Source organism: Schistocerca piceifrons, chromosome 3 (assembly GCF_021461385.2).
Source record: "Schistocerca piceifrons isolate TAMUIC-IGC-003096 chromosome 3, iqSchPice1.1, whole genome shotgun sequence".
NCBI lineage: Eukaryota > Metazoa > Arthropoda > Insecta > Orthoptera > Acrididae > Schistocerca > Schistocerca piceifrons.
Window position 1 is genome coordinate 227,173,519 of NC_060140.1, and position 27,912 is coordinate 227,201,430.

At 43.7% G+C, this 27,912-nt stretch overlaps 1 protein-coding gene and 1 pseudogene across 3 annotated transcripts in view; one reads left to right on the forward strand and one right to left on the reverse strand.

Annotated features, from left to right (window-relative positions):
• The window catches only part of LOC124788534, a 145,448-nt pseudogene extending 142,326 nt beyond the window's left edge, over positions 1-3,122 (reverse strand).
• LOC124787937 (disintegrin and metalloproteinase domain-containing protein 11) overlaps positions 1-27,912 on the forward strand; it is a 1,045,780-nt gene that overhangs the window by 133,366 nt on the left and 884,502 nt on the right. The window lies entirely within an intron of this gene.

Here is a 27,912-nt window from a genome sequence, read left to right on the forward strand (position 1 = left end):
TATATATATATATATATATATATATATATCAGTTCATGACATCCAGTCTTACAAATTTACTGTCTCTGATCCACACACGTCCAGATCGTCCGCTCTCAAAACTCCGCCATCTCTCTCCCCACATCCTCCACTGCTGGCGGCTCACCTCCAACCGCGCAACGCTACGCGCTGTTAACAGCCAACTGCCCAACACTACAATAGCAAATTCCAACAATGTAAACCAGCCACAGACCGCACACAGCACAGTCAGTGATTTTCATACAGGGCGCTACGTGACGTTACCAACATAAAAACCTAAACAGCCTACTTACAATATGAGCTGCAAATTGGCAAATCCATTGAGGTAAGTGACTTTGACTGAGGGCAGATTATTATTACGTAGAACCTATGAACGAGTACGTCGAAAACGGCGAAGCTGGTCGAATGTTAACGTGATACTGTCGTGAGCATCTACGGTAAACAGGTAGAATGACAGTGAAACTACCACCAGTCTCTAAATGGTAGGACGTCCACGACTCTTCACAGAACATGGGTTTCGGAGGCTCGTCTGCTACGCAAAGTAGAATAGATGGTGATCTGTGGCATCTCTGCCTAAAAAGCAAAATGCTGGTGCACGCACAAGTATTTCGAAGCACACCGTTCATCGTACATTTTGTCCGCCCCGATAGCTTAGTGGTCAGGGTGACGGATTGCCGTCCTACGGGCCCGGGTTCGATTCCTGGCTGGGTCGGAGATTTTCTCCGCTCAGGGTCGGGGTGTTGTGTTGTCTTCATCATCATTTCATCCCCATCCGGCGCGCAGGCCGCCCAGTACGGCGTCGAATGTAATAAGACCTGCACCACGGCGGCCGGACCTGCCCCGCAAGGGGTCTCGACGAATGACGAAAAACGCTCAATTCCATCGTACATTTTGAATATGGAGCTCCGCCGCAGACCACCCCTATGTGTTCACATGTTGACCCAACCACATCGCCAATTAAGATTGCAGTTGGCATGGGACAATTGGTATTCGAATGGTTCAAGTGGCTCTGAGCATTATGGGACTTAACATCTGAGGTCATCAGTCCCCTAGAACTTAGAACTACTTAAACATAACTAACCTACGGACATCCCACACATCCATGCCCAAGTCAGGATTCGAACCTGCGACCGTGGCGGTCGCGCAGTTCCAGACTGAAGCGCCTAGAACCGTTCGGCCACACCGGCCGGCTCATGATTATAGGTCAGCGAGAAGTACGCTGTAGGTTTTGATTTGTGCGTTTGCGATATCAAAATATATGACATAAATGATCTTATATTTTGATTGCTTTGACTCAGAGTATTCACCATTTTACATCGCCGTGGGATCGTAGACCTTAATATGTGACATAAATTTCAACTTGGTACGTCTACTCGTTCCTTAGATAAATGGTTCTGAACAGTCACACAAACAGTGAGACAGACCAACGGGCGGACATCAAAGTGATCCTGTAAGTGTTCCGTTTTTACCAATTGAAGTACTCAACCCAAATAGTGTGAAGTGTGATCCTGTAAGTGTTCCGTTTTTACCGATTGAAGTACTCAACCCAAATAGTGTGAAAGTGGTTCCTCTACCAGCCACGAACGTGTGAATCTCGGAGTAGTAATGTAGGTGTAGATTTTAAGAGCCAGAGATACTACAATCTGCTGGTGAACAGTAACCCAGTTGTCAGTTGTCCTGACAAGGGAACCTCCCCATTACACCCCCCTCAGATTTAGTTGGCACTGTGGATAGGCCTTGAAAAACGGAACACAGATCAATCGAGAAAACAGGAAGAAGTTGTGTGGAACTATGAAAAAAATAAGCAAAATATACAAACTGAGTAGTCCATGCGCAAGATAGGCAACATCAAGGAGCAGCTGCGGAACGAGAGGTCCTTGGTTCAAGTCGTCCCTCGAGTGAAAAGTTTACTTTCTTTATTTTCGCAAAGTTACGATCTGTCTGTTCGTTCATTGACGTTTCTGTTCACTGCAATAACTTTAGTGTCTGTGTTTTGCGACCGCACCGCAAAACCGTGCGATTAAGTAGACGAAAGGACGTGCCTCTCCAATGGGAACCGAAAACATTTGATCGCAAGGTCATAGGTCAACCGATTCCTCCACAGGAAAACACGTCTGATATATTCTATACGACACTGGTGACGGCATGTGCGTCACATGACAGGAATATGTTGTCGACCCACCTAATTTGTACACTTGGCGAATGGGTAAAAAGATTCTTCTACCTTGCCCGATTTAGGTTTTCTTGTGGATGTGATAATCACTCCCAAAAAGTGATGAAAACATAACGGACGGACAGATAATAATTGTCTGAAAATAAAAAATTGAACTTTTCACTCGAGGGAATACTTGAACCAAGGATTTCTCGTTCCGCAGCTGCTCACGCTAACCACAGGACCACGGCGCTCCTGAGCTCGCACTATCCTTGATGTTGCCTATCTTGCGCATGGACTACTCAGTTTGTATATTTTGCTTATTTTTTTCATAGTTCCACACAACTTCTTCCTGTTTTCTCGATTGATCTGTGTTCACTTTTACAAGGCCTATCCACTGTGCCGACTTGGGGGGTGCGATGGGGAGGTTCCCTCGTGAGTACGACGCAGTACAAATTAAAATGAGGGGCGGGACTCTTTCTCGCCTCGTATATATCTGCAGAGTCGAGTTTACACACTCTGACTCCAGCAGACGTCCGTGCTGCTTATAACGCTGCTGCAGCGGCGGATGTTAGTGCTCTCGGTGAATTAGTCAGGTGGAAGGTGAGCGTAAATGTGGAAGAGAGTTAGCTTAATAGGCAACTCTGACGCAAGAGACGCGCCTGGGCGGCGCGGCTCCAGTTAATTGCTGCGAGGAACGGCATCTCGGCACGCCCGCGTCTGCGGCTGCGGCGTGGAAATGCCCGAGGCGGGACGGCGACGAGACGAGCAGCCGACAAACGCCCGTTGTGTGCCGACGCCCGCTCCCCGGAACTTGGTCCGCCGTGGCCCCACGCACAACTACCCTGCTGCGCCCCTGGCGCTTCCTTACCTGCACCAAACCACAGACTGCCGCAGGAATGCTGTAGGGCGACGCCTTCTGGGCGCGGATGCGTCCGCGGAACCACTGCATACTCCAGAACTTTGTCGTAGCAACGTCACTTCCTAACCCGTCCACAAAAAGCTTTAAGTGGCAACTTTTGTTCCTTGGCGTCCGCAGTGACAAATATGTGTTCTAATTTCATGATTATTGCGAATATCACCAAGATCCACTGCTCTTTAAATCGTTTATATGTGATAAGTAATTCACGATGACCCCGTTTTGGCATATTGCCATCAGGTGCTCTGTAAGTACACTACTGGTCATTAAAATTGCTACACCACGAAGATGACGTGCTTCAGACGCGAAATTTAACCGACAGGTAGAAGATGCTGTGATATGCAAATGATTAGCTTTTCACAGCATTCACACAAGGTTGGCGCCGGTGGCGACACCTACAACGTGCTGACATGAGGAAAGTTTCCAACCGATTTCTCATACACAAACAGCAGTCGGCCGGCGTTGCCTGGGGTGAAACGTTCTTGTGATGCCTCGTGTAAGGAAGAAAAATGCGTACCATCACGTTTCCGACTTTGATAAAGGTCGTATTGTAGCCTACCGCGATTGCAGATCATCGTATCGCGACATTGCTGCTCGCGTTGGTCGAGATCCAATGACTGTTAGCAGAATATGGAATCGGTGGGTTCAGGAGGATAATACGGAACGCCGTGCTGGATCCCAACGGCCACGTATCACTAGCAGTTGAGACGACAGGCATCTTATCCGCATGGCTGTAACGGATCGTGCAGCCACGTCTCGATCCCTGAGTCAACAGATGGAGACGTTTGCAACACAACCACCATCTGCACGAACAGTTCGACGACGTTTGCAGCAGCATGCGCTATCAGCTCGGAGATCGTGGCTGCGGTTACCCTTGACGCTGCATCACAGACAGGAGCGCCTGCGATGGTGTACTCAACGAAGAACCTGGGTGCACGAATGGCAAAACGTCATTTTTTCTGATGAATCCAGGTTCTGTTTACAGCATCATGATGATCGCATCCGGTTTGGCGACATCGCGGTCAACGCGTATTGGAAGCGTGCATTCGTCATCGCCATACTGGCGTATCACCGGGCGTGATGGAATGGGGTGCCACTAGTTACACGTCTCGGTCACCTCTGGTTCGCATTGACGGCACTTTGAACAGTGGACGTTACATTTCAGATGTGTTACGACTCGTGGCTCTACCCTTCATTCGATCCCTGCGAAACCCTACATTTTAGCAGGATAATGCACGACCGCAGGTTGCAGGTCGTGTACGGGCCTTTCTGGATACAGAAAATGTTCGACTGCTATCCTGACCAGCACATTCTCCAGATCTCTCACCAATTGAAAACGTCTGGTCAATGGTGGCAGAGCAACTGGCTCGTCACAGTACGTCAGTCACTACTCTTAACTAACTGTGGTATCGTGTTGAAGTTGCATGGGCAGCTGTACCTGTACACGCCATCCAAGCTCTGTTTGACTCAATGCTCAGGCGTATCAAGGCCGTTATTACGGCCAGAGGTGGTTGTTCTGGGTACTGATTTCTCAGGATCTATGCTCCCAAACTGCGTAAAAATGTAATCACATGTCAGTTCTAGTATAATATATTTGTCCAATGATTACCCGTTTATCATCTGCATTTCTTCTTGGTGTAGCAATTTTAATAGCCAGCAGTGTAAATGATAGACTTAATACAATGGTTTGTAACTACGATCAGAAAAGCTATAAGCTACACCGTGAGGTGTTCTTACCTCACATATAATATCGTTGCTGCCATATCCTGTCTTCTGTTTCAGAATTATTAGTTTTTCCTTAGATGTACGCTGGAGACGTGCATCTGATTTTAGTTGGTTTTTATGTGTTCTGTTTTTCTCTTGACAGCTTGGATGACAGTGGATCATCAATACTACATGTGTACGTAGCTGGTCGTGCGGTAGCGTTCTCGCTTCCCATGCCCGGGTTCCCGGGTTCGATTCCCGGCGGGGTCAGGGATTTTCTCTGCCTCGTGATGGCTGGGTGTTGTGTGCTGTCCTTAGGTTAGTTAGGTTTCAGTAGTTCTAAGTTCTAGGGGACTGATGACCCTAGATGTTAAGTCCCATAGTACTCAGAGCCATTTGAACCATTTTTTTGTGTACGTAGCTACAATTATAAACAAGTGATTTGTGGAAAATCGGCTGCTTTTTTATTATTTTTATAGATTTGGATCTAATTATGTTTTTCTCTGGAATTTGTTTCAGTTTTATTTGAAACTTGTATGTTATATTTTTATTTTTTCGTAATAATTTTCTTACTGTCTATGAATTTATGATGTTTTCTTGGCGTTACGTCTTTGTTTTGTTCTCTTCATGTTGTTATCACTGTTACTATGGATATGTTATTTAGTGTCACCGATTTATTGATTTACCTTTTTTCTTTATTTATAATGTGAATAAAGTTTTCTATCTACTTTTTTTGGTTTTAGGTCGGTTTGTTCATTCAGTGAATTTCTGGGGTTGCTGTATGGTTGTGAACATATCTCTATTTCCTCGAGGGTGTTCATGATTACTCCCTTTTGCGTAATATGGAGGATCTATAGCGCTTAGTTTAGCGATTTTAAGTCGTGTTTTTCTGTTTGTAGATGTTAAAACAGTCCTCCATAATATGCAAAAGGAAGCATTCATGAACGTCCTTGAGCAAATAGATATATACTCACGTGCACACGGCAGCCCCACAGATTTACCAAATGAACAAACCGACCCAAAACACAATAAATAGATAAAAAACTTTATTCATGTTATAAGTAAAGAAAACGGGTAAAGTAATAAATTACTGACATTAAATAACACGTATCCATAGTAGCAATGATAACAGCATGAATAGAATAAAACAAAAACATAACGCCAAGAAAACTTCACAAATCTTAGATAATATCTAAATTATTACGAGATAATAAAAATACAACATAAACCTCAAATAAAACTAAAACAAATCTCAGACAAAAAATAATTAGAAGCAAACCTAGAAAAAGAATTAAAAGCAACCGAATTTCCAAACATCACTTGTTTATAATAGCAACTATGTAAACATGTTATATCGCTGACCCGCTGTCACCGAAGCTGTCAAGAGAAAAAACATTATACATAAAAACCAACTAAGATCAGTCCGGAGCCGCGCGACTGCTACGGTCGCAGGTTCGAATCCTGCCTCGGGCATGGATGTGTGTGATGTCCTTAGGTTAGTTAGGTTTAAGTAGTTCTAAGTTCTAGGGGACTGCTGACCATAGATGTTAAGTCCCATAGTGCTCAGAGCCATTTGAACCAACTAAGGTCAGATATACGTCTCCAGCGTACATCTAAGGACAAAAAAAGAAAAAAGGGACAGGACATGGTACTAACGATACGTAAGGTAAAACCATCTAATGATGTATTATAACTTTTCTGGTCATATTACTAACCATTATATTAAGACCGTCGTTTACTTAAGTACCTGAGGATGGCAATATGCCGAAATGGGCTAATCATGGATGATATATAAAATAGAAATCATTTAAGGAATAGTGTAGCTGGCTGATATTCGTAATGGTAATGTAATTTGAATTGCAACTTACTGTCTAGTTTGGAAATCGGTTTACATGCAACGTGTTAGACCCATGAATTTATGAAATAACGCGAACTGGCTGCAACTTCAATCAGCTGTAACCTACAAAAAAAGAGACTTAAAGGTAAACATACCCAAGAGATACACTTCGAGTTTGATCGGCTTTGAATACAAAAAAGTGGTTCAAATGGCTCTGAGCAATATGGGACTCAACTTCTGAGGTCATTAGTCCCCTAGAACTTAGAACTACTTAAACCTAACTAACCTAAGGACATCACACACATCCATGCCCGAGGCAGGATTCAAACCTGCGACCGTAGAGGTATTGCGGTTCCAGACTGCAGCGCCTAGAACCGCACGGCCACTTCGGCCGGCCTTTGAATACAGGATGAGTCAAAAAGTACCTTACAACTTTGCAATGATATAGAAACTTATTGAGACAACTTACAGAATTTTTAATTGCTATGAAAATTCTTGTGAGATTCGTAACGGAAAACGTGTGGTGCAAGTAACACATAATAGTTAGGAGGTGAACTGTTCATGCATGGGTATTGCATGCGCCCCCGTTTTCATTATCAGTCTTACGAGTGTTTTCATAGTTATATAGCTACTAAAAATTCACAGCCTCTAAGTTTCAGAACTATCTGTATGGAGCTACGAATCAGTATAAGGCTTGAAGAAGTCATTTTGTATTTTTTAGGCCGATATAAAAACGTGTTGTACTAAAAATTTATTTTCAATTAAATTTATTTAAATATTTCAGTCGATATCAAACATCATGATGTGATTACAGCAGAGATATGTTGTAAATTTCAGTTTTATTTCAGTTTCTCTTCAACTGAGTAAACCAGTGCGTTGCTTCCTACTACATAATCTCGCGAAAAAAACCTTGAAGGTAAAAATTATAGAGAATCGAACTCTCACTGAGGCTTATCAGCAACCATTCTTCTAGCGAACAATTCACGAATGGAGGGGGAACAGGGGGAAATGGCTGGTACACAAAGTACACCACAAAAGGAAAGGAAGTTTATATTGCAATGTCATCCAGTTCTGAGCTATGCTAAAAGTTTCGAAGTCTCTGGCTCATCGGAAAGTTAGTTTAAAATCAGGTGCAAGTTTGTACCCAACTGACAAACATACAGAGAAGAGCAAGTTAATAAAAACGTAGTATAATCAGTCATGTATATACCACATTTGAGTGAAACTGCTTCGGGCGTTCGTGAGTTCTGTTTTTACATCACCCCTTTTCACCACCATCCCCAGCTGCAGGGTGTTACAGAATCAAAGTAATTTTTTTCCAGGTTGTCAGTGATTCAAGTTGGTAGAAAGTGGTTCAGGCGTTACAGACGTGCACCTGTAAATCGAATGCGCTGGCGCAGATCGTTTCCGCAGCGGTTGTTTACTCTCATTGCACCTGTAGGGGCTGTCACGCAACCTGCGAAGCACAGCCATCATGCACGGACTGTAATTGGACAGCGGAGCAGTCCAGTATTTTTCTTTGTCACTCCTTTTTCACCCATACCCCAACTCCCTCCAGTATCGTAGGCAGGTTTTTCTTGGCCCACATTATTGCGTTGTTATCCAGTTCTGAACTATGTTTAAAGTTTCAAGACCGTAGCTAATAGTGAAGCTAGTTAAAAATCAATTGCAAAATTTGTACCGACCGGAAAGAAAGACTAGAACACAACCTGATAAAAACGTGTTACAATAGGTGCCTTTACTGGTGATAAATTACACACTTTGCTGAGTGACATCGTACTGGTCGAAGAATGATTTCGGAAATACTTGAGTCTAAAATCGTATAGTTAGTCACCAGATGTAGCCATGAGGGCATACACTACATCAGTCCTAAGACATGTGGCACAAAAGCCTACAATACATGAATTCTTGAAACAATAGAAAGTTTGCTTACATAACGAGAAATATTGGATGAAACTCATAGGCAGGGAATGTGATGAGTTAAAAGGCCTACTTAATAGACCGAGCGAGGTGGCGCAGTGGTTAGCACACTGGACTCGCATTCGGGAGGACGACGGTTCAATCCCGTCTCCGGCCATCCTGATTTAGGTTTTCCGTGATTTCCCTAAATCGCTTCAGGCAAATGCCGGGATGGTTCCTTTGAAAGGGCACGGCCGATTTCCTTCCCCATCCTTCCCTCACCCGAGCTTGCGCTCCGTCTCTAATGACCTTGTTGTCGACGGGACGTTAAACACTAATATCCTCCTCCTCCTCCTACTTAATAACAAACAAGTTCGCTACTGAGCATCGATGACCACCCTCTTCACAAAGCCACAGAAGGAATATTTCAACATCGAAAACACTCTCTAAAATTTCGGAAAGATCTCGTGAAAATATTCGCTTCATGCCTCGCAAAGAGAACCAGAAAAAGAGCTGTGCATTAGCAGCACGTTATTCGCGAATGAACAACTGACTTTGACAGCAAATGTGCTGCTTTTTGACACAACCGTATTGCAACTTACCGTACTGCAGTGGGCCGTACACCAACCGGCTCCAGCAGTCGGGCAAGGCAAGATTATCACTGCGAAATGCTTTGTGTGTTTTCCGCCCGTGCTCATATTTTATTGGACCGTGGAACCGGAAGACTCGGAGACATCGGAGCACCTTATTGCTTACCAAAGGCTATTATCTTTTCAGAAATCGATAGCTCAGTACGGAACGGATCTTTGCAGTATACCTGCTAGTTAATGGCACGCAAAATAATTCGGGGATGGAAGGTGCAAATACGACAGTCAGCTTTCATCGTTTACGATCTTTTCAATTCTTTCTTTCTCTCTCTCTCTCTCTCTCTCTCTCTCTCTCTCTCTCTCTCTCTCTCTCTTTGTAAAAAGCTATCACTCAAGTTGTATCATTGCATACTGTGCTGTCCATCAGTGCCCCTATTCTCCACCGGCCGACGTTTGATTGGGCAGTCTGTGTTATTTCTCATAAATTCGACACTTTCTGATGCAGCAAGAGTTTTGCAGGTTCCTGTCTTCTACCGTGCGGCAGAGGTTCTGTTCACGTTCTTTAAATTGAACATATTTCGTTCGCAGGATTTCATTTATAAAGGAACTTTTTCGCAGCGAGATGAAAGAGCAATTTTCAGACTTCTTTAATTTTCTCTCCCTTTCCATTCTTCTTGACATTCAACTTGTTCTTTCACGGAAAATGAAGGACATCATGGCACTGCCTTTGTTAGGTCTTCTCAAGACTCACCTGTTTCCTCTGTATGAACTTGAGATACAATAGCACTGCCAGCAGTTACGACAGTACGATTACAGCACCGCACTAACTGCAGATAATCTTAACAGCTGACGTAGATGGCATTGAAAAATTGAATATTGCATCAGACCAGCCAGAAACCGGAAGAAAAGGACATAAAATTTTGATACCACCAGAATAGTCTCATGCGAGCGCTAATGAAAGATCCTTCTTCATTTCATTTCCTGAGTCGAGAAAATCTATGTCAAGTTTTCAAACAGCGATGCTGCGTTGAAATACACATAAACTATATTCGTTACCAGCTTAATTTCATAGTTGCAGACAATAGCTTTTTGCGACACAAAGAAGATGCTCTGTTGGTCTCGGAATCTAAGAGCGGTGCGACCTATAATGCTAAAATCCACAGTTTTGCCTGGACCCTTGAGTTCACAAATAATGACATTCCTACCGCAAAAATCAAACGAATTTACTAAGAAAAGTATCTGTATAATTTTGGTCTGTAGCCATTCATAATGACAAGAACCGCTGTTGGAATATTAGTATTTCAAATTTGATCTGAAATCATATTTTATCTATAAGGAGCCCCAAATGTGTTTTTCCACACGTAAGCAGTTCAGCTCTTTCTCGGTACCCTCTAACGCAAAATATGTTTCTTCTGTGTACGAAGTCACGCATAGTTAAAAAAATTTTTACAGTTTTCTGTTTCACTGATTTCTTGTTTAAACGAGGACAAAGACGTAAGATCAAAAATTTTGACGTAGGCCACAACAGTGCATTGACCGACTCCTGTACTTAATCTCAACTATGCCTCTCGTAACGCTGACATATCAACGACGTCAAAACAGTAATGTGTCTTCACACAGCGTAGTGTTGATGTAATATGAAACATAGACATTTCACTATGGAAGAAGTTTTACTGATTTACACATTTATGCAACGTTCGTAGTCTTACTTCTGTGTTAAGAACAATATTCTTTCATTGTTCAGTTAAAATGATTAAAACCTTATCCTTAACCTTTTAACCATCTCTTGGATTTTGTAGTTCTTCTTAATTTCCATGGTCTCAAAGAAAAATTGGGAATATCCAACTAATGCCAGGCACGTTTTTGTTTCAGCCGTACAAATATCAGCCATTTATGAGCTGTCTTCAGTAGGTTTCTTGACTATTCCGTCTCCTCCCAACACTATCAGTTGTTTTGTGCTAACAATGTACCATATTTATTTAGCCTGCTAAGTTTTCCGATGCTGTTGTTCCGTTTTCCCTTGTATTATATGTGTTAAACTTATTTGTTCACTATCATTGTTTTAAACATGCACACACACACACACACACACACACACACACACGCACACACACACACACACACACACACACACACACACACACGCGCACACACACACACACACACACACACACACACACACAAACATTTTATTTTATTACGAAAACAAATAAAGTATTTCAACATGTCTAATAAAACGGTATACAATATAGCAACATCGGAAACCACGACAAGTTATATAAAATGTGGTGTTTTTGAAATTACCACACAAATAACTGATAGCTTTATATGAGACGGAAAAGCAAACAAAACCTCCTCAGGATAGCACGTGAAGTGCTGAAACATGTATGGATAGCACAGCAGTAAGAAAACTGCATATTTCATCTTGAAGAAATTCTCACCAATTCTTCCATACTAATGGTATCGAAGACATAGACTTCTGATGTATCGGAATTTACATTAATTACATTTTTACGCATTTTTCATACGACTAGAGGAAAAAATTCTGAGTGGGACGAAATACGACCAACTTCCGAATAATTTTGTTAAGTGTCTATTATCTGACTGAAATTGATCTGACATTCCTCAGAATTTATATTAATTGAAGCTAATACATCCGCTTTGTCCCATTGTTTCGCCGCAGTTATTTCTAATAAGGCTAGCATGGTAAATCTTTTTATTCACTAAGCCATTTACCACACTAAATCATAAGACTATGCATATTTTGGCTTAAGTGGGGTATGTTAACTGAAGAGTATTTTTAACAACTCTTCTTCACTTTGGCCTGTAAATACAGCTACGCTGGGTGTCCCAGGAGGAATGGACGATATTCAAGAATATGACCGGAAATATCAATCAAAGCGAAAAGTCTAGCAAACATCTTCATCTTTAATCCTGTCAAACAAGTCTTGTCGACGGCAAGCTCTTTTCTTTCCATATATTTCGATAAGTAAAGCAATAAACATTGTCTAGTAAACATGAGCTGTAAAATACATAGATTAAGAGCTATGAGCATTTGTTCAATGGAAGAGATGTGTTTCACAGTAGCGGTGATGGGTAAGTGCTCATAGCTCATAAGGAAGGCGCTTTAGATCCCATGTTTACAAGACTCTTTTGCTTCGAATGATCGTTCCTGTCAAAAACTTTAATGTTGAATATTCGTCCTTGAACACTCTGCACAGCTGTGATAGTTCTTTAGCTAACAGCTGAAGATGATCTATTCTCGTGGCGCTCATTCATTTTACAGTAGTGAATTTTGTGCTTTTGTCAGTTTTTATATAATTGGTTTCTTTAATTTCGTGGATCAGTGCAAATAATCTGTGATGAATTTGACAGTTTTTGTTCATGAAAGAGCCAGATATCTGAAAGCGGAAAGAAATTTAACTTTTACAATATCTGGACCAAGAGTAAGCCTATAATGGGCATAAACAATAAAATCAACTGAGAAACAATTTCCATCAAATAATCTTTTCTTAAAAGTGAAAAGTCATCTCTATTCAAGAGGAAGACACAGTTTTTTAATCTTAATAGTGCTTAGAAAAAAAAAACAACGAATTAGATAAAAATAAGCTGTAAGTATTGCCTTCTAAATTATGCTTGACGTATTTGTAGGTACATATTTCCTCGGGCCCCCAAGGGAGCCTTTAATCCTAAAGGGCGGAAAGGGGAATGCGTGACAGATACGGGTGGTAGGAGGGAAATGCAATACTTCCCGTGGACCAACGGCACTGCAGCGTCTGACTCGAAGTGGGCGGTTGCAAAAGGCCTCTGTGTCCCATGTTACGGGTAGCCTCAAGAACTGCGGAAGGCAAATATGTTTGCTCTCAAACTAAATTGATATACTGAATTAAAATAGTACTCTGCTCAAATCTCCTCAAGGAACAGCCTGAAAGGAGAGGCAGTATCTAAACAAGGATCAGAACCTGGAAGGTCAGAACACTGCTACAAGCAGCAAAACCATAAAACTTTAAAAGATAGGTGAAAAAGAATAATACGAGTCTGGAATGGGTTGCTGAGGTAAAGTTTGATGAACGTGGAGAATTGCATTCAGACGAATACATAATGTAATTTACTACTTATTAGGATTGATGACAGGAAGAAATGGAGTAGGAGTGATTATCACTGTGGTGTACTCTACGCCATAAATGAATTGAAAAGAATGAATTTGCAAATATGGCAGCCAAGCGAGAGTCTTCTAAATCAGATGTTTCAATGCGTTGTGCGACCACATGCTATATTCTCTCCGTTGAGGCCCAGGCAGATGTATCGATGGAAAGAGGAGTGGCTGGAAGTGATGGACAACAAGCTGTGGTCAGTAAAACCAACTACTAGGCAGTGGCGCACCTCCTTCCAACCACTGAAACGACAAGACGTTCTTCTCGCCTGCCTTCAGATACGACACAGTCTCCTGTGCGAGCACGATGGCCGTCCAATGTGCGCTGTATATGGCATTCAGATTACGGTACACCTCATTTTAACTGAATATATATTTAGATATGATGTCAGAGGTTAGTTTCCCAACTGATCTGTCCTGCATTGTAGCCTACAATGAGACAAATGTGGTATGACCCTCAAGACTTCATGAGATGTCTGATTTGCTCCCTGAACTGCAAGGGAGAAAATTTTAAGGAGTGTCTCGTCCTGTTTAATTGTAACTGATTAGCAAACCATACTTCACTTTCTATACCGTTCAGAAGGATTTTAACAGCACATTTAACACTGAAAAAGTGGAAAAGCTTACATCGTTCATTATTGGGTATAGCTGCATAGATGAACAAAAGTGAAAATGGGAATAATGATTTTAATTTTGAGTCAAATAATATTTTGTGTTTTTTTTTTTTTTTAGTTTCAACTGTTTTAACCACATTCATCTCAGACTATTTTAGTAAAGGCGCTAATAAGCCACTGTTTAGCACTTTAAGTACACACACACACACACACACACACACACACACACATGTGATTAGAAAGTGAGCGCGTCAGTGCTCCACTGCCTTCCTTCCTTCCCACTGTAGTTCAGCGATTACGGCGAGTATGAGAACGGCGGCGTTGCGGTGGCTTCCTATTCGTCGACTTGTTCTCCCTTACTACACCGTGCTGCAGTAAGCCTAGCCACGACTTCGTACTGAAGTTGAGTGAATGATCATGCTGTTGTAAGTAATACTGACAGCGCGAAATAACTGATTGTTGGGATCAGATGGCCTGCACTGAAGCTGTTTTGTTTTGTTTTGGTGGGGGGGGGGGGGGGGGGTGTGGAGGGTGTACGATTAAAATTAAATGATGCAGCCTATAGAACGGCAAATGTGCTCCATAAAAGGAAGGCAGATGTCCGGGAAAAGTTCGATGTTACAGACCACACTTCAGAAGGAAACCGCGAAGATTTTCCAATGCGAACAAACTGGTTGCACTTTTATTTATTGCACCTCTGGTATGAGAAAATATATGTGCTCTATCAAATGAAAACTAGGCACAGAGCAACATCTCTGCCACCAAAATGCGCGCTATTTGTGTATTCTTTTGCTCATTGGGACCTGCGTTTATGGGCTAATAGCGAGTAACGTAGCTTTCCAGAGACGGTGTCGCCAAAAGTGTTCTTCGTTTGGGCTCTTAAAACCGGACACGAAAGCGATACGAAAATTGGAAAAAATTGGAAATGGTACGTTAGTAAGGATCGAGCCAGAGCCAAGGACTAAGCAGTCTCGTGCGCTGTCGCCTACACTGTAAGAATAACTATTCGTGTCCGGCGGACCGCTTTATTTGCGCGCACAACGGCCTGATTGGCTAACTTGAATGCTAATTAAGTCGGAAATGCCGCAACGTGTCCAATATTTTCTTAACAATTCAGCGCAACCTACCTTGCAACACCCTTACACATTTTCAGACTTTTATGACTACCCTGAATATATAAACCTATTGGTTATTGTATTGGTACACAGTAATCATGTTCAACGGTTGCGCATGTACCGGCAGTACCGCGGGATCTCTGTTATACTTGCGAACTCGTGTGCTCGCTTTCCTTTCTACGCTGACAAAGTAAACCTTTCGCAGTAAACAAACTGAAGTGACAAGTCTTCGGCTAAATTGGCAGCAGCGGATACTCCGACCATACAGAGACGGCGAACTCTAAGATGACATTATACACTACTCGACATTAAAATTGCTACACCAAGAAGAAATGCAGATGATAAACGGGTATTCTTTGGACAAATATATACTAGAACTTACGTGTGATTACATTTTCACGCAATTTGGGTGCATAGATCCTGATAAATCAGTACCCAGAACAACCACCTCTGGCCGTAATAACGGCCTTGATACGCCTGGGCATTGAGTCAAGCAGAGCTTCGATGCAGGTACAGCTGCCCATGCAGTTTCAACACGATACCACAGTTCATCAAGAGTAGTGACTGGCGTATTGTGACGAGCCAGTTGCTCGGCCACCATTGACCAGACGTTTTCAATTGGTGAGAGATCTGGAGAATGTGCTGGCCAGAGCAGCAGTCGAACATTTTCTGAATCCAGAAAGGCCCGTACAGGACCTGCAACATGCGGTCGTGCATTATCCTGCTGAAATGTAGGGTTTCGCAGGGATCGAATGGAGGGTCGAGCCATGGGTCATAACACACCTCAAATGTAACGTCCACTGTTCCAAGTGTGAACAAGAGGTGACCGAGACGTGTAACCAATGGCACCCCATACCATCACGCCGTGTGGTACACCAGTATTGCGATGACGAATACACGCTTCCAATGAGCGTTCACCGCGATGTCGCCAAACATGGATGCGACCATCATGTTGCTGTAAACAGAACCTGGAGTCATCCGAAAAAATGACGCTTTGCCATTCGTGCACCCTGATTCGTCGTTAAGTACACCATCGCAGGCGCTTCTGTCTGTGATGCAGCGTCAAGGGTAACCGCAGCCATGGTCTCCGAGCTGATAGTCCATGGTGCTGCAAACGTCGTCGAACTGTTCGTGCAGATGGTTGTTGTCTTGTAAACGTCCCTATCTGTTGACTCAGGGATCGAGACGTGGCTGCACGATCCGTTACAGCCATGCGGATGAGGTGCCTTTCATCTCGACTGCTAGTGATACGAGGCCGTTGGGATCCAGCACGGCGTTCCGTATTACCCTCCTGAACCCACCGATTCCATGTTCTGCTAACAGTCATTGGATCTCGACCAACGCGAGCAGCAATGTCGCGATACGATAAACCGCAATCGCGATAGGCTACAATCTGACCTTTATCTAAGTCAGAAACGTGATGGTACGCATTTCTTCTCCTTACAGGAAGCATCACAACAACGTTCCAGCAGGCAACGCCGGTAACTGCTGTTTGTGTATGAGAAATCGTTTGGAAATTTTCTCATGTCAGCACGTTGTAGGTGTCGCCACCGGCGCCAACTTTGTGTGAATGCTCTGAACAGCTAATCATTTGCATATCACAGCATCTTCTTCCCGTCGCACGTCATCTTCCTGTAGCACGTCATCTTCGTGGTGTAGCAATTTTAATGGCGAGTAGTGTAGTAGCCGCTGGCGAGTTTAAAGCGAATATATGGAGCTTATTTCTTATTTATAATGCACGATCGAAGATGGGCGCGTGTGCCACGGTACTCTCCATTACCCCCTTCCCTTGCTCCCCCTTCCCAGGGTCAAAATTCTTCCCGAGAAACCTTGGCACTGAAGTTAAGTTCCTCTGGACGGTCAGTATGAATGGCGCCATTTGACTGTATTGGGTAACGTTGTGACGTTCCGCTTTGTGCCATGACGTGCTGAATGGACTCTAATGCGGCGGCCCAGCACACAGCCTGCGCCTGCCGGGGCACGGTGTTGTTGCGTGCCGCCGCGGGCGCGCTCGTGTGCTGAGTTGGTTGTCAGCCTCTGGGCCCGATCCCGTGTTCCACCTGATTAGCCGCCGCCAGCCCCATCTGACCTCTCCTCAGACGCACGCCTCCAGCCCCGGGCGGCTAATCCCACCGCTACTACACGTTACCGCTCTGCGCACACGCCCTCACCGGCAGAGGCTGCAACACAGGCCGCGTTTGACTGCGGTGTGTTCGGTATCAATTCTGCGTTAAGGCGGGCCGCAAGATGAGACGCAGGCCCGTGAGGTGACGCAGGGGGGCTCACGCCAAATTCCTCAAGGCAGCGTGAGTCACGGCGACAATCATCGCAAGTTGGATCGCAGTTTCAATACGCAGTTTGCTGAGGAACTTTGGCTCTGGCAGAGATGGCGACTACTTCTGCTATGTTAATAGATATAAGTTCTGAATCGGATTCCGAATCTGAGTTTGAGTTCGAAACGGTGTGTTACATCGCTTTGATGAAACTGGCTACAGGTTCTCACGCCGAAGAAGACACGAGGAGGACCATATGGCGTGAGTCAGAAGGGGCAGAGTAGCTGGTGAGAAAAGCCCTTGCTGTCGCCAGGGCTGCTGTATATATAGCGAGAAGTGAGCAAATTTCATTATTATCAATTATCAGAAACCGTATTTTCGTAGCAGAAACAGAATCCTATTAGTCATAAGGACTATCCAACAACAAATCAATTTAAACAGTGCTCATAGAACTTCGTGTCATCACTTGGACGACAGTTTCGATTCTATATTGATATCAAAGACGTGGTGAAATCCATCTATTCCGTTTTCACTGGTACATATGGAGGGCTATACGCTAGTAAGGAATGATATCGTAAGGAACCTAGGCATCTTTTTTGATAAACATTAACCAGGACAGAGCACATCACGAAAATTTGCTACAGAGTTTTAACAATGTCAATGTAAAATGTTAAATAATTACAATGCAACTTACCATTTCGTATGTCCGTTTCCTTGGCCACTTCCTCCCACTTCTCAGCTTTCAGCTTCGTTTTCAAGTAATCTTCATGGCTTGTATCATACAGAACTTTGCGAACACGTACGGCTTCAATTAGCTTTTCTTCCATTTCGAACTACCAACAGCCAGAACCACCGTGAGCCTCGCAGTAAACTGCGTACAGGAAACTGCGATCCGCAGGGTCACCAAGCGCAGGAGCTGTGTCACGTCACGCTGCGCTCTAACGTGCGCAGGACCATTCAGTTGTGTGGTTCGCAAAAACTCACCGTGAGTCACCCTGCGTCACCTCACGGACCTGCGTCTCGTCTTGCGGCCAGGCTAAGGTGCGTACGCAGTAACCCAAAGAAGGCACACGAACGACAGCCAGTGGATTTGGCCGAATGTTGGTTGCCAACCTATTGGCGTTCGACCTGCCATTCTCACCAAACAAAGGGGTTGGGCCAAGGGATTCGGCCATGTAGAATCGCCGTTGGCTGTGATAACTTCCCAAGGCTGCTCTCACTTTGTTATGATAAAGTATATTTTCAGTAACAGTTTCACCGACCGAGATTATTAGCGAAAAAAGGCTTTTTTTTACTGCAAGAATCTGATCGTCATAAAATGAACAACAAACGACGCTGATGTACGAGCTCTCTTTTATTAAGTAGGGAGCTTTGTGGTGGGACCTTAAAGTTGAATTGTAAAATGGCTTATTTCATAACTTTTGGGAATCAGAGCTACAGATTTCGATTTGATATTGAATTCTGTTGGCTCTTAAATTTCCAAAGATTGCACCTATTTTTGGACTGCTGTACCTGCAGTAAAAACATGTCTGTAAAGATTTCTTTTCTTCTTTTACACATCGTGCACACTATTTTCTAACAACTCTCTTATTTTCCCTCAAGCGCCTAATCTTTTCAGTTTGTTTTTACAACCGCAGTTCGAAGTGTCCCTTAAACATTCCCATTCACGATGAAATTATTAGCTATTCGACTCAGTACTCCTGTATTTTTAGACACAATAAATACATTCCCCCTCAAAAGATACAGCATATCGCTACTGAATCAACGAACATTTGACCCGGGGTCCAAACTTGGAGATGGATCGCAAGCCCAGCTCACCGCCAGTGCTTTGATGTTACCTCCGGCAGTTCGAACCGCAACGCTTCGTTGGCTCCAATTCACCGCCCTGCACACTACGCAAAATTTGGTCAACAGAGCGGTTGGTTGTCGTTCGTTGATCTTCGTTGATCTAGTGCGCATAGGCCTTTAAGCTGCAGCGTCCCATCAAACACACGCGACAATCCGTATGAAATCATACTCGTCCTCATAGTGGTCGATTCTCAATGGACGGCAGTGATCGGACGTCAAAACATTCCACAAAGCATTTCTACTTACGGCACTCGCGCAGGTCGTCAACGGAACGGAAAGTCAACGTAAACTGAAACGATTCTCGGGAAGAAAGGTTTGACGTTGACGGGCGCCGTCTGCCAACTTCGCAAATTGACCTATTATCGCTGCACTCGTTCATCTTATAGTATTGGATTTCTTGTGTCTGCGTCATAATAATCTTTATTTTGTTCGGTAATGAGAATGTTACACCACCAGTTGTCAAATGTGTGATATTTTTAGCATTACATGTTCCCAGAGTACGATATCCCATTATCAAATGCTATAAAACAAGGAAACCAATAAATCGCATACTTATATTCCAAAAGTACAGCTGTAAACTAAAGGCAGCCACATTCATCTATCACAGATAGTACTTTCCTTCAAAACGTATTCACTCCCCACAACGAAGCTACTGATTTTATGGTAGACAATACCATCTTTGGGAGCTGTGACGTTTGCTTTGCACACAGATATACATTACTTGACTGGCAGTCTTTTGCTTAAACCTGGCGTTTGGTGAGGTATATGGCGGCGTCGGGAAGTTTGTATATGGTACAATAACGATTTTCTGAAAACAAATGACATTGTAAGCTTTATGAGGTGGTCTAAATAAGTTCTGAATTTCGCCCCAGTTGTACAGCCGACTTTGCTAGCGATGGTTCACTGACAAATTACGCTCTCATTTGCCGAGACGATAGTTAGCATAGCCTTCAGCTACGTCATTTGCTACGACCTAGCAAGGCGCCATTATCATTTGCTATTTATCTTGTGATGCATGTAACGTCAGACCGATGTTCACCAATTATGGATTAAAGTTAAGTATTCCCGCAGCTACGTACGTTCTTTGCTACTATAACTTCCTTTACCTGTTCCAGACCTCACGCCAGCCTGCGTGAGCTAGGCTACCCTACTGTTGTGGTATCATAGATCGAAAGCGACGTCTCACAGTTGGCAACAGAGACGCACGATCCCTCCAAACGTCGATGGAGGCCACGTGGGGACCCGGCAGATAGCATGATGCGCGCCAGCTGAGCCATGTCTTCGCAACTCCGACTAACAATGCCATTGCGATGTAGCTACACGCTCCATTCTCAGTCACAGTCTTCGGTCTCAATCAGCCTTCGACAGTGCGTTCGTGCATTAGTAGCGGGAGCCTCACACTGCACGGCACTTTTTTGCTTTTTGGACTTTATTGCTGTTTCTTCGCAACGCTTGGAGGAAGCTGTAAGTTAAGTAAAACTTCTGTTTACTATATTTACGTATTCTATAATCATTTCTGCTCCTGTCCAGCTTCTCTACGATGACAGCTGTTGCACCGCTCTGTAGCCGACCTCTCCGTACCATTGTGTACAAAGTTATACACAACAGTTGTGTTAACAGATTATGCTCACAAGAAGTAACCTGTCACAGGAGCATACTACCGAAATCTCCAGACGAGTTTGCATGTGGCTGTAAAGACGACGTGGTCCAAGGGGCGGTTTTGCTCCACGACAACACCGCAACACATTCTGCACATGACACACACAGGGTGACAATTACTGAACTATATGAAAAACAGGTACTGCCTACAATAAAAATTAAAGAGCCCTTTGGAGAAGAGAGAACCACTTGTATGAATATCAAGAGCTCAGATGGAAAGCCAAGCTCTAAGCAAAGAAGGGAAAGCAGAAAGTTGGAAGGAGTATATACAAGGGCGATTTACTTGAGGACAATATTATGGAAATGGAAGAGGATGTTGATGAAGATGAAATGGGAGATATTATATTGCGTGAAGAGTTCGACACAGCACAGAAAGACCTAAGACGAAACAAGGCCCCGAGAGTAGACAACATTCCATTAGAGCTATTGATAGCCCTGGGAGAGCCAGCCCTGACAAAACTCTACCATTTGTGAGCAAGATGTATGAGACAGGCGTAATACCCTCAGACCTGAAGAAGAATTTAATAATTCCAATCTCAAAGAAAGCAGGTATTGACAGATGTGAAAATTACAGAACTACCAGTTTAATAACTCACAGCTGCAAAATACTAAGGCAAATTCTTTACAAACGAATGGAAAAATAGGTAGAAGCCGAGCTCGGCGAAGATCAGTTTGGATTCCGTACAAATGTGGGAACACGGGAGGCAATAGTGACGCTAAGGCTTATCTTAGAAGATAGATTAAGGAAAAGCAAACCTACGTTTCTAGTATTTCTAGATTTAGAGAAAGCTTTTGACAGTGTTGACTGGAATATTGTCTATCAAATTCTGAAGCTGGCAGGGGTAAAATGCAGGGAGCGAAAGGCTATTTACAGTTTGTACAGAAATCAGATGGCAGTTGTAAGAGTCGAAGGGCATGAAAGGGAAGTAGTGGTTGGGAAGGGAGTGAGACAGGGTTGTAGCCTATCCTCGATATTATTCAGTCTGTATACTGAGCAAGCAGTAAAGGAAACGGAAGAAAAATTCGGAGTAGGTATTAGAATCCATGGAGAAGAAATAAAAACTTTGAGGTTCGCCGATGACATTGTAATTCTGTCAGAGACAGCAAAGGACTTGGAAGAGCAGTTGAACGGAATGGACAGTGTCTTGAAACGAGGATATAAGATGAACATCAACAAAAGCAAAACAAGGATAATGGAATGTAGTCGAATTAAGTCGGATGATGCTGAGGGAATTAGATTAGGAAATAAGACATTAAAGTAGTTGATGAGTTTTGCTATTTGGGCAGCAAAATAACTGCTGATGGTCGAAGTAGAGAGGATATAAAATGCAGACTGACTATGGAAAGGAAAGCGCTCCTGAAGAAGAGAAATTTGTTAACTTCGAGTATAGATTTAAGTGTCAGGAAGGCGTTTCTGAAAGTATTTGTATGGAGTGTAGCCATGTATGGAAGTGAAACATGGACGATAAATAGTTTGGACAAGAAGAGAATAAAAGCTTTCGACATGTGGTGCTATAGAAGAATGCTGAAGATCACATAACTAATGAGGAGGTATGGAATAGAATTGAGGAGAACAGAAGATTGTGGCACAACTTGACTAGAAGAAGGGATCGGTTGGTAGGACATTTTCTGAGGCATCAAGAGACCACCAATTTAGTATTGGAGGGCAGTGTGGAGGGTAAAAATCGTAGAGTGAGACCAAGAGATGAATACACTAATCAGATTCTGAAGGATGTAGGTTGCAGTAAGTACTGGGAGATGAAGAAGCCTGCACAGGTTAGAGTAGCATGGAGAGCTGCATCTAACCAGTGTGTGGACTGAAGACCACAACAACAACAACATGAAAAAAACGTAAATTAGTTACAAACTATGGCATGCACACACTTTATTCAACATGTAAACATCACTACAGATTTTCGGATTTAGGTTATGACATGTTCGGTATGTCTGCCATCATTGGCGATGATGTAGCGTTGACGAACAGCGAAATTCTGCACGACTGGCTAAAGTGTCACAATATCGATGCTGTCGATGACCTCCTGAATGGCTGTTTTCAGCTCAGCAGCGGGTTTGGGGTTATTTCCATATACCTTGTCTTAAATATAGCCCCATAAGAAGGAGTCGCATATGTTCAGATCCGGAGAATACAGCGGCAAATCGAGGCCGATGCCAGAAGCCTCTGGGTAACCCAGAGCCAGAATGCGGTCAGACACTCTCCTCCTTCAGTGGGGTCGAGCTCTGTCTTGGATGAACCACATATTGTCGAAATCAGGGTCATTTTGGACAATGGGAATGAAATCATCTTCCAAAACTTACACATACGTTCAGTAGTCACCGTGCCGTCAAGAAATATTGCACTGAATATTCCGTGACTGGACACTGCGCACCATACAGTCACCTGTTGAAGGTGAAGAGACTTCTCGATCGTGAAATGTGGATACTCAGTCCTCCAAATGCGCCAATTTTGCTTATTGACAAAGGCATCCAAATTAAAGTGGGCTTCGTCGCTTGCGCATACTAATTTCCGCCATGCCCTGTGGCCAACGGTATAGTTTAAACGTCCTAACGCAAACCATTCAGAAGATATGACGATTTTATTTCATATAGTTCAATAATTGTCACCCTGTATATGCTTCAACTTTGAGCTACGAAGTTTTGCCACCCGCCTTCTTCTCCTCACGTGGCACACGATGAATTCTTTGTCTTTCCCCCAAAGAGGAAATCGTTTATGGGACAGGAATTTCCGGAATAGCGACGATGTAATTTTAATAGTGTGCCGTTTGCTCAACAGCGAAAATGTACACTTGTGCAACCAAGGTATACACCTAGTCATTCATTTTTAGAAAAAAATGTGTCGTTTTCAATTGTTAATTTGTAAAGAAGGGCTAATATGAAATTTCCTGGCAGATTAAAACTGTGTGCCGGACCGAGACTCGAACTCGAACTCTGCAAGATCCGCAAGAGAGCTTCCGTAAAGTTTGGAAGGCAGGAGACGAGGTACTGGCAGAAGTAAAGCTGTGAGGACGGGGCGTGAGTCGTGCTTGGGTAGCTCAGATGGTACAGCAATTGTCCGCGAAAGGCAAAGGTCCCGAGCTTGAGTCTCGGTCCGGCACACAGTTTTAATCTGCCAGGAAGTTTCGTATCAGCGCACACTCCGCTGCAGAGTGGAAATCTCATTCAGGGCTAATATAATCATCACGTTTCGTAGCAACAACTTCATTTTTATAGATAATACGTCGGACTTCACAGATGGGGTGACAAAAGTCATGGAATATCTACTAATATCTTGTCGGACCTCTTTTTGCCTGGCATAGTGCAACACTGGATGTGGTATGGACTCAACAAGTTGTTGGAAGTACACTGCAGAAACAATGAGTCATGTTGCCTCTGTAACCGTCCATAATTTCGAAAGTGTTGCCTGTGCAGGATTTTATGCACGAATTGACCTCTCGATGGTGTCCCATAAATGTTCAATGGTGTTCATATCGGGCGATCTGGTAGGCCAAATCATTTTCTAGAATTGTCCAGAATCTTCTTCAAACTAACGGGGAAGAATTGCAGCCTGGTGATATGGCACATTGTCGTCCATAAAAATTCCATTGTTCTCTGGGAACGAATGGCTGCCAGTGGTTGCCAAGTAGCCGAACATAACCATATACAGTCAATGATCGGTTCAATTGGACCAAAGAAGCCAGTTCATTCCACGTGAACACAGCCCATACTTTTATGGAGCCACCACAAACTTGTAAAGTTTCTTATTGACAACTTGGGTCCATTGCTTCGTGGGGTCTGCACCACAGTCGAACCCTACCACGATATCTTACCAACTGAAATCTGGACTCATGTGAGCAGGCCACGGTTTTCCAGTCGTCTAGGGTCCAACCGATAAGGTCTCGAGACCAGGGGAGGCTATGCAGGTGAGGTCGTGCTGTTAACAAAGACACTCTGTTGCCACAGCCCATTAACGCCAGATTTCGCCGCACTGTCTTAACGGACACGTTAGTGGTACTCCCACATTGATTTCTGCGCTTAATCACGCAGTGTTTCCTGTCCTTTAACAATAACAACTCTACACAAACGTTGCTCCTCTCGGTGTTTAAGTGAAGGCCGTCAGCCACTGCGTTGTCCGCGATAAAGAGGTAACGCCTGAAATTTGGTATTCTCCGCATGCTCCTAGTACTGTGGATTTCGAAATACTGAGTTCCCTAACGATCTCCGAGATGGAATGTCCCACGCGTCTCGCTCCAACCAGCATTCCGGGTTCAAAGTCTGTTAATTTCAGTGGTGCGGCCGTAATCAAGTCGGACACCTTTTCACACAATCACCTGAGTACAAATGACAGCTCCGTCAGTGTACTTCCATCTGTATATGTGCTTATCTCTATCCCATGACTTTTGTCACCTTAATGTATAACCACACCTCATACAAACGTGTATTGTCCCCATTTGACGAACCGTCGTATGGGACGGTTGAAGACACAAGCTACTGGCCGCGTTCTTGGCTGTGCATGGGGAAACCCACTTCGTTTCCGTAAATCTGGCAGAGTTTCCAGGACCCCTGTTCCGCGCGTCTATTTTCTCCAGCAAATGCTCCAGGAGACGGGTTTTTGTCCGGCAGGCAGATATCAGCGCACAGCGTGGCGCCCCTGGCTTGAAAGGCGCCACTTGCCTCATCTGCCATCCAGCCAGCCAGATTATTAATAATCCCGGTACACGCCATGCCGCCAACGTCCACCTCGCGCATTTTTCTTTTTTTCGTCGTAATTTTCGCGGAAGCCGCCAGCAGGACGGTACGTCGTTGTTCGTCGTTCTTTGTCTGTAAGAAGTAATTTCAACCGTTGTTTACCGAGAAGCAGCTTATTAACGTCCATTCACCACACTTCTGGAGATGGCAGAGGGAGGGACGGTATGCGTGGAACGAGCGGAATCTTCTCCGTTATGAAAACGCCGCAGTGAATTTCGGGCTGCGGTCACGCGGCGTGGTATGTCACCGCCTTCTAAAGTGCGAGGGGACGGACTGGTCGTGAAACCAGCGCCTTCATGCTGGAGTCACGTAGCAAAGGTTACTGAAGAGTGCGATGATTCGTCGTAAAATTTAGGATTGTCTTTTGTTCTGAATTATCTGTCACTAACATATATATATAGGGGGAGGGACTGGTCGTGAAACCAGCGCCTTCATGCTGGAGTCACGTAGCGAAGGTCATTGAAGAGTGCGATGTTGTGCGTTTGAGATGTTATTTGGTTTTTTGCCAAATGTGTGTGTTTCTGTTTCCTCCAGGATGAATATGTAGCTTCCTTTTTCTACTCTATGAAGAATGCAAGGATCACTACTTATACACACTGTAGAATGTTGGATTCCTTGAAGATGCATACTAAATATTGAAAGGTTAATTATGTTTTTGTTTATATATTCGTTGTAGCTTATAGTAAAAAATCGAATGTACGTCCTATTTGAAAACTAGCATTTTCGATCTTATTGCGGAAATAAAAATTTATAATACAACGAAATATTACACGATTATACACTACCCTCCATAAGTTTGGAAACACCAAGTAATTATAGACAGTGGATAGGAAATACAGTATAAAAATGTATTTTGTTATTTTCCAAATGTTTATTAAGCTCAAGTAATACACAGGAAGCTGCAACAATTAAATTTTCGATTCCTCCAAATAGCCACCCTTTGCTTTCATCAGTGCCTTGCACACTCTCGGCATGCGCTGCGTCAGTTTTGCCAAGGTTTCAGTTGGAATTAATCTCCATTCTTGCTGCGGTTCTAGGCGCTACAGTCTGGAACTGCGCGACCGCTACGGTCACAGATTCGAATCCTGCCTCGGGCATGGCTGTGTGTGATGTCCTTAAGTTAGTTATGTTTAAGTAGTTCTAAGTTCCAGGGGACTGATGACCTCAGGTGTTAAGTCCCATAGTGCTCAGAGCCATTTGAACCTCCCACAATTGTGACCCGCTCATGATTTCCCTTTTGCGGATCCTCCTGTCCAATTAATCCCATAGCAGCTCGATTGGGCTACAATCAGGGGATTGAGGCGGCCATTCCATGTTTTTCAATATTTTACGAACCTCTAGAGACTTTACATAATTATGACACAAGCGAGACGTATGTTTCGGGTCGTTGTCTTGCTGCAAGACGAACCCTTTCCCAATCAGACGCAAACCAGATGTCTTAGCATGTCGCTGGAGAATGGCATGATAATCCTTTTTGTTCAGTTTTCCATCTATTTTCACCAGATCTCCGACTTCATTCCCTCCAAAGGATCCCCATACCATCACAGAGCCCCCTCCATGCTTTACAGTTGGAATTACGCACTGAGGATTGAAGCGTTCATGGGGTAAACGGCGTACAAATTGATGGCGTTTACTTCTAAATATTTCGAACTTGGATTCATCAGTGAATAAGACTCTTTCCCAATCCCCCGCTGCCCAGTGTTGGGGTTTCTTAGCCCACTGAAGCCTTTTCTTCTTGTTAACAGGGCGCAACAGTGGTTTCGTTGTTGCTACATAACCTCGGAGGTTGTTGTCTGCCAGGCGTCGTCTCACTGTTGACTCACTCAACGGTGTATCCCTCGTTGCGTTTAGTTCAGCAGTCAATTCATGGACAGTTTTTAATGTGTGACGTTTACTAGTCACTACCAAATACTTTTCCTGGCGTTCTGATATTTTCCTGGTTACTCCTGAGCGAAGACGATCTCCATAGGAGCCTGTTTCTCGATGCCGCTGTATGGTTTTGACAACTCCGCTGATGGAAATCATCAGTTTCGTTGCTATTTGTCGGGCACTGTTGCTTTCTTGGTGCAAACTGATGATCATTACCCGTGATTCATAAGGAATCTGGCGCTTTGGGGCCATTTTCAGTTACTTTCGCTGCGTGTTATACCTTTATGCAAAGGCAACTAAAAGTGAACAGAAATGTAGACATCGTACCTCTACATAGCTATGCGTTCTAGTCGCGCCACCTGGCGTGTTTAGTAGAATTGCATGGACAGCTAACGTCGGTTTACATAAAACAGAGCAATACTACACTACTGGCCATTAAAATTGCTACACCAAGAAGAAATGCAGATGATAAACGGGCATTCATTGGACAAATATATTATACTAGAACTGACATGTGATTAC